We start from the raw sequence: 9048 nt of genomic DNA, 5'->3' as shown, positions 1-9048 counted from the left end.
AAACAACGAGGCGTGTCAAATAATGCATGCATATGCAACCACTTACCCCTCAAAACTTATTCCAATACAATCAGAATAATAAGTATTTTTCATTTATTTACATTTATTAAAACATCGTTGTTGTTGTTGATTGGATATTTATGTGCCTGGCTCTGTCAGTGTAATTCACTGCTAAGCCGGGTTCAAGAGCGATGGCTACTTTCGTTTTCAAGTAAATCAAATTTAGACTTAAAACAGTTGTTGCAAAGAAAATATAAACTTTTGGAATTAGTTTTTATGGGTAAGTGGTTGCATATGCATGCATTATTTGACACGCTTCGTTGTTTCAAAGGAATAGGACGCTAGCTATCGATTAAGGGGTAAAAAACTTAAAAATATTGTTTGAAAGTATGTAGAAGATTTATTCGGGTTGACAAACGGACTCGAAATATTGCTCGGTTTTCGACCGACTGTGAGTTAACGGCTGGACAGATTTGTTTAAAGTGAACTTTTTTTGAAAGGTTGTCCAATTGCCCATAGATGGATCAAGGGATGCTTTGGATTAAAGCTACTTTTGACATTATTGCGGCCCGCGAAGACAGGTCTATAATAAAGTCTAGTTAATGACCTTGTTATGATTCCAATATCAGAGGGTGGGGATTTTTTTTCATGGCTCTTTGTCAATTTTTTTCTCATTAAACATGATTTTATATATTTATTTGAATATATTGGGCTCCTAAATATATATATATATATGAAAAATACTATCCTGGATACGTTACTTCCACCTGTGGGTACACCATTATCGAAGAAATAACAGTTTACTTCTACATAGCTGTTGATGTGGTTTTACCGTTTATGTGTTGTTACCGTTCACCTATTCAGTGATCGTACAATGCATATGACTGGAAACGAAGAATAAAGGGTTCGAATGGCATATTGACGCACATTTTGCAACCGTTTGTCACACACGTAGTATGGTGTTACAAATTATTAATTAATTTATCTTGATGTGCAAGTAAGTGTTTATTCTAAACATATCTATTTAAGTTCCAGTCTCTGAACAGTTTAACGCTTAAAGAGATATTGTAAAGTCCGATCTTTGCACGACAAGACACGGTGCTTAATGTCTTTGGAAAGCCTTGAACTTGTTGATCGTATGAGTATACCTCTAACGGATAAAAAACGCGTTTCTGTTGTCCTTTCTTATATAAATTTGCATTTGCTGACGGCATTGGAAAGACTTTGTTGTTCTCGCTAACATTAATTTTCATAACGACTGTGTATTTTTAACAACTAAGAATGTCGCGAAGTGAATGTTGTTCACTTTATTTTGATCGATGAATGTCATTTAAGAGTCGAATTCCCAGTTTAGACGAGTTGACCGTGTAACATGATGCATAAAGCACATGTGGTTAGCGTGTGGCTATGATATTAATTAGTAATAACATCATTTTGAATGATAAATAATCATATTATAACGAAAAATTAACATTTCTGTAAAAAAAAATTCACTATCAAATAAATATAATTATATTTGATAGTGAATTTTTTTATTAGAAAAGTTAATTTTTCGTTATAATATGGTGATCTATCATTCAAAATGACGTTTTCACTAATTAATATCATAGCCACACGCTAACCACCTGTGGCATAAAGCATATAATTTTACCATAAAAGTAGTATAATGTGTTCCTTAACTATTTTTCTTCCTTGATGAATTGTCAAGACTCACCGCTGCTGCTGTAGTAAAATATTTAATAAACTATATTTATCACGAATTGCAAAAAAAATATACAAAAAAATAAATTACAACGATTGCATACATTTCTAAAAGGTTCAAACAAGATGGGAATTGTTTATTATATATAGGCTTAAGTTAAGCGAACGCTAGGTGTGTCATGAAGATAGTTATTTCATCATATTATGTCAACATATAAGTATGTAAATTATGCGATCTAAATCTTAACAGATGAGAACATTGACCTCTTATTCTTGATACAACACATATTTTGTCTTAACCTTTGATTCTAAATTTGTGAACTTCTCCGTTTATCACAAGGTAAGGCAACGTGATTTTGTTTTGATTAAAAAAAACGGTATAAATAAATTACTTTGTTAATACTTTAGGTCAGTAAGTCGATAAACCGTATTAACTAAACGTTTTGGACACTCTAAATGTTTTGACAACCCCGTGTTTAGCCAAAATAATCACTTTTCGTTACTCTAAATTTTCGGACTTTTGGGCTTTCGCACATTATTAATGACTTTAAATATTCGGATAGTTTATTTAAGTTTTTTTACAAGAATTCTGCCCTGTTGCGCTTTGGGTGACACTGCAATCATTCGTTTGAATTAATGAAATATATCTGGCATTTGATTGCCGTCATGCCATGGACCATTATATTTTGCGTTATTGGGTAATTATCTATGTGTACCGCAATAGACGATGGTTTAACCCCACAACTTAAATTGAAACATAATTGTATAATAGTAATTTATACTATACGGCCTAGTGTTATTCGTTGACACAATTTACGCCATACAGATTGCAAACCCGTATCCTATATCAATATAAATGCTATATTTTTATAGTGTCTCTATATTGTCACCTGTGTTTTTGTCCCATAATTTTCGGACATCTGTATTTTTTAAATATTTGTTATCTTAATTTCCGGACAATAAAAAATGGTTTAAAAGTTTCCAAATTTTTTTATTAATAACGGTAATACTGCACTTCGCCCGCGTTTAATTGATGCGTTCTGTTATAGATTATACGTACCGAGTCCTAAGATCTATGGCCAGTGTATACCAAATTAAAACTTATTTTGTAATATGAGTTACCAAATGTTTTTGTCTTACGATAAAAAAAAATTCAATAAGATTTCCCTTAAACTGTCTTTCGACACTATCAGCGTTTTGATTTTAAATTAAAAAAACCCCTGTCATATTATTCTACTGTCGGCAACAACCATCGCAAATCTCATCAGTCTAACAATATTCCTTGCACATATACGGTAACTTTGGTCGGCATGTGTATGCTTTAGTATGGCAAAACACACAAAGGAGCCTATGTTTAAAGTTTTTGATGTATTAACCACTTTACACAACCATTAGATGGTCGAAATTTCGCCCCATAGCTCCAGTCCCATTTAATGTTCATTACCCTCCTAATGTACTTGAAACTTGGGAAATGTACAAATGCAATTTTGGAGTCATTTTGACCTGACAGTAGGATCGTATTTTTAGCAATGAAAAGACGAGTTTAACCAATCAAATCTTTGAAACGAATAGGTTTTCTATTGAAAACAAGAGATCATACAACTTTTAATGTTTTCTACTTAGAAAGAAATATACCTTAGTATAAACCTTTTGTTTTACGTGTATCATTTGGAATGAACAATTATTACGCTTTACCGGTTGCTACCGCGTAATTTACAATAGTATATTGTTCACCATAAGTGAAAAACAATTTGATTTATTATTTAACGCAGTCGTAGATGTCACATTGTTGTATGTTAGTTTTTTAGGTTGTTATAACAAAGAGACATGTAACAATAAACCAACGTGGGGGTAACTTACCCCAGCGAAGCTCACATTGTAAAGGGCGTGGCTCCTACATGCCCAGCAGGAGGTGGCGTTGTGGTAAATCGATATGAATACTATATTTTTTTTAAGTCGGTCTCTTACGAAAGCATGTACTGTAAATGGGCCGCGCTCTGTGAAAATGGGGTTTAATGCATGTGCGTAAAGTGCCGTTCAAGATTAGCCTGTGCAGTTCACACAGGCTTTACAGGGTCGAAACTTTCCGCCTAAACTGGATTTTTGCCTAGAAGAGACTCTCTGTAAACGAAAAATATCATAAAAGCGGAAAGTGTCGTCCCTGATTTGCCTGTGCCGACTGTACAGGCTGATATGGGACGACACTTTACGCACCTGCATTCAACCCCCTTTTCACGACTCAAATGTTATTTTACTATTCTTGGCAAATGCGCTGGGTAAAACTGTTTCGCATTTTTATTAACTGGAATGAGATTATTTATGTTTGGTCGTTCGAGTGTCCAGTTTAGAACGTTAATCCTATGCTAATCCGTACGTCTTATGTTCACCCTAAATCGATCCCTTAGTAGAGTTCGAAATCTATGCCATGCTATTACGGTTATACAGTGAACTTTAAAAAGCTTTGTTCACATAATAAATTTATTTGCCGAGTGAATAATTTGTATGATAAATATCGTAAACAATACGAAATAAGCCTACTGTCTAAGAAAAATGTTGAAAATATTGTTTAGTTTATGGATGATTATCAATCACATTTATTGGGTTGATGTGGACATATTTTACAGGTGCCTTTTCGCAGATTTTGGCATGTATTGAAGTTTGTCATTTAATGCTTTCTATTGATAACCTAAAACATTTGATCGAAAAAGCTGCAGTAAAAAACATTAATAAAATTAAAGAAATAAAAAAGTACCCCTCAAATGGGCTCGAACCACTGACCCATGGAGTAAAAGTCGTTCGCTTAGACCACTCGGCAATCCGTGCTCATACAATGAGTGGTGAATTTTATACTATATACAAGCAATTTTCGTAGTATCCCAAAATATAACAACAACGACAAAACTCTCAAATTTGTTCAAGCGTTTCGCGTTGCAAAGCTTTATAATTTTCAGGTTTTTCAATCGTCAAAAGATGCATATATTGGCTATTTTAGAGCATGGTAAATGTTCTGTATTTCTGTTCCCTCACAAATATCATAACTACAACGAAAATTTGTTTTATATAAAATAATGAATACATTAACTAACATTTAAAAAATCTTCAAACACTTCCCTTTAAATAATTAATTTATTGTTTATATGATTTACTGGCGTGAAATATTTATAGCATAATAGGCATGAGAGAAGACTAAAATTTTTGAGTGAAGGAGCGACCATTACGATAAGCTCGTAAAGGTACCTAACGAACATCAAATCGACATGCACGAATACGTAAAGGCCAAATGGACAGACACATTTAGTCAACGCCCAAATAGGAAAACTCATACCGTTGATAGAAACATTTACCGAAGATCATCATCAACATAAAACCATCATTTAAGACTCGAACTGACAGTTATATTTACGAAAGATTATCATAGACAAAACCCTTCATTTTAGACCACCAAAGACATAAACATTTACTTTAGATTATCATAGACATAAGGCTTTATTTAAAAACTAACATGGATAGAGATAAACATAGACATAAGCCTTCAATTAAGACCACCATTAACAGAACTATTTACCTGAGACTACCATATATTTATTATTTATTGCACTAGATGTGAAACTTTACACAAGTATCCGATACAAAAATAGCTTTACTAACGCGTACAGACACATGTCTTAAAGTTGTCATGTACACGTGTACTAACTTGAAGAATTAATTGATCAAGCTGTTACGGTTTGTTGAGAGTGTTACATTGACACACGTTTCTTACGACCTATGAGTGTCGCCTCCTCCCGGTTTGCTTAGTCTTTTCGAAATTACCTTATGAAATACTTTGAGCAAGAACATGTAGCGATACATGTAGTAAACGCACTATTTTTTGCGAATAGCAAACATTCTCATCTTGAATAATACGAAAACAAATACCACAATCAGGTTAGAACGAGGCAATAAATGTGTGTTCTACTTGAAGTTAGCCGACTTTCCAGTGCGAGTTTATATAAGTGTCCCACATATATGTTAACCCGCCATATAACCTTATTAACGGAGACACGCAAACTAAGTAGACCAAGGGCGATATTTGACATAGATTTGCTTGGATAAAAATGTGAAAATAAATGCACTGAGCGAGTCCGTAACTAATAAGTGTCTCGTAATCGAAACATCGGGCCTAATTTATGTGCGTTATAGTGATATTATGGGCATTTTTCACTGTTGAATTGAGCTGAACAGAATTAACAGGTAAAAGAGTTAGTTAAAATGTGGTTACTGACCTATTATCTGCAACTCATCTTGCTACCAGTTGTTTATAAAAATATATTTTATATTCGATATTCTTACGCGACCCACCCAGTCCTGTAAGCCGAAATGATCCGTAAAACGAAATTGTGTCGTTGTGTCTTTGTGTCGTATGAACGAATCTGCACTAAAACTAAATTTAGTATCACATCGTACATGCATGATCAGTTGTCAAACGAAAGTACGGTTGATATTCAAATGCATTATTTTTCTCTTTCCGGGATAATGTTTTAGTATGTTGATGCTGCCTTCACAAATACAAGTGTATATGAAGTGAAAACATCAAATATAAACACCTATAAACTGTTAGATGCCCATAATATCACTTTAAGTATACAATGTAGTCCCAGATTAGCCAAAGCAGGCTGCAAAGGTTCATCACTTCCGAGAATTTGTGTGTTTGACGAGTTTTTCTATTAGTGTAAGTATCTGCGTAACGACAATTCACAGAAGGCGAAAAGCGTCCCACATTAGCCTGTGTGGCCCTGATTAGCCTGTGTGGCCCTGATTAGCCTGTGTGACCCTGATTAGTCTGTGTGGCCCTGATTAGTCTGTGTGGCCCTGATTAGCCCGTGTGGCCCTGATTAACCTGTGTGGCCCTGATTATTCTGTGTGGCCCTGATTAGCCTGTGTGGCCCTGATTAGTCTGTGTGGCCCTGATAAGCCTGTGTGGCCCTGATTAGTCTGTGCGGCCCTGATAAGCCTGTGTGGCCCTGATTAGCGTGTGTGGCCCTGATTAACCTGTGTGGCCCTGATTAGTCTGTGTGGCCCTGATAAGTCTGTGTGGCCCTGATTAGCCTGTGTGGCCCTGATTAGTCTGTGTGGCCCTGATTAGCCTGTGTGACCCTGATTAGTCTGTGTGACCCTGATTAGCCTGTGTGACCCTTTAGTCTGTGTGGCCCTGATTAGCCTGTGTGGCCCTGATTAGTCTGTGTGGCCCTGATTAGCCTGTGTGGCCCTGATTAGCCCGTGTGGCCCTGATTAACCTGTGTGGCCCTGATTAGTCTGTGTGGCCCTGATTAGCCTGTGTGGCCCTGATTAGTCTGTGTGGCCCTGATTAGCCTGTGTGGCCCTGATTAGTCTGTGTGGCCCTGATTAGCCTGTGCGGCCCTGATAAGCATATGTGGCCCAGTTAGCCTGTGTGGCCCTGATTAGTCTGTGTGGCCCTGATTAGCCTGTGTGGCCCTGATTAGCCTGTGTGGCCCTGATTAGCCTGTGCGGCCCTGATTAGCCTGTGTGGCCCTGATTGGTCACACATCCTGTGTGACCCTGATTAGCCTGTGTGGCCCTGATTAGCCTGTGTGGTCCTGATTAGCCTGTGTGGCCCTGATTTGCCTTTGTGGTCCTGATTTGCCTGTGTGGCCCTGATTAGCCTGTGTGGCCCTGATTAGCCTGTGAGGCCCTGATTAGCCTGTGTGGCCCTGATTAGCCTGTGTGGCCCTGATTAGCCTGTGTGGCCCTGATAAGCCTGTGTGGCCCTGATTAGCCTGTGTGGCCCTGATAAGCCTGTGTGGCCCTAATAAGCCTGTGTGGCCCTGATTAGCCTGTGTGGCCCTGATAAGCCTGTGTGGCCCTGATTAGCCTGTGTGGCCCTGATTAGCCTGTGTGGCCCTGATAAGCCTGTGTGGCCCTGATTAGCCTGTGTGGCCCTGATTAGCCTGTGTGGCCCTGATAAGCCTGTGTGGCCCTGATTAGCCTGTGTGGCCCTGATTAGCCTGTGTGGCCCTGATAAGCCTGTGTGGCCCTGATTAGCCTGTGTGGCCCTGATAAGCCTGTGTGGCCCTGATTAGCCTGTGCGGCCCTGATTAGCCTGTGTGGCCCTGATTAGCCTGTGCGGCCCTGATTAGCCTGTGTGGCCCTGATTAGCCTGTGTGGCCCTGATAAGCCTGTGTGGCCCTGATTAGCCTGTGTGGCCCTGATAAGCCTGTGTGGCCCTGATTAGCCTGTGCGGCCCTGATTAGCCTGTGTGGCCCTGATTAGCCTGTGTGGCCCTGATTAGCCTGTGTGGCCCTGATTAGCCTGTGTGGCCCTGATTAGCCTGTGTGGCCCTGATTAGCCTGTGCGGCCCTGATTAGCCTGTGTGGCCCTGATTAGACTGTGTGGCCCTGATTAGCCTGTGTGGCCCTGATTAGTCTGTGTGACCCTGATTAGCCTGTGTGGCCCTGATTAGCCTGTGTGGCCCTGATTAGCCTGTGTGGCCTTGATTAGCCTGTGTGGTCCTGATAAGCCTGTGTGGCCCTGATTAGCCTGTGTGGCCCTGATTAGCCTGTGTGGCCCTGATTAGCCTGTGTGGCCCTGATTAGCCTGTGTGGCCCTGATTAGCCAGTGTGGTCCTGATAAGCCTGTGTGGCCCTGATTAGCCTGTGTGGCCCTGATTAGCCTGTGTGGTCCTGATTAGCCTGTGTGGCCCTGATTAGCCTGTGTGGCCCTGATTAGCCTGTGTGGCCCTGATTAGCCTGTGTGGCCCTGATTAGCCTGTGTGGCCCTGATTAGCCTGTGTGGCCCTGATTAGCCTGTGTGGCCCTGATTAGCCTGTGTGGCCCTGATTAGCCTGTGTGGCCCTGATTAGCCTGTGTGGCCCTGATTAGCCTGTGTGGTCCTGATTAGCCTGTGTGGCCCTGATAAGCCTGTGTGGCCCTGATTAGCCTGTGTGGCCCTGATTAGCCTGTGTGGCCCTGATTAGCCTGTGTGGCCCTGATAAGCCTGTGTGGCCCTGATTAGCCTGTGTGGCCCTGATTAGCCTGTGTGGCCCTGATTAGCCTGTGCGGCCCTGATTAGCCTGTGTGGCCCTGATAAGCCTGTGTGGCCGTGATTAGCCTGTGTGGCCCTGATTAGCCTGTGTGGCCCTGATTAGCCTGTGTGGCCCTGATTAGCCTGTGTGGTCCTGATTAGCCTGTCGGTGATTAGCTTATGCTACTTAAGCTTATATGGGACGACAGATCACAAACATGCATTGAGCCCAGTTTCCCAGAACTAACTTGCTACAATAGTCATGAGATAAACTGTCCATCGATAAGTACTCCCGTTAGATCCTTGCACAGATGCCTTCAGTTTACAAGA

Source organism: Dreissena polymorpha, chromosome 5, assembly GCF_020536995.1.
Source record: "Dreissena polymorpha isolate Duluth1 chromosome 5, UMN_Dpol_1.0, whole genome shotgun sequence".
NCBI lineage: Eukaryota > Metazoa > Mollusca > Bivalvia > Myida > Dreissenidae > Dreissena > Dreissena polymorpha.
The sequence above is the reverse complement of the archived record's forward strand: the minus strand, read 5'-3'. Positions refer to the sequence as shown.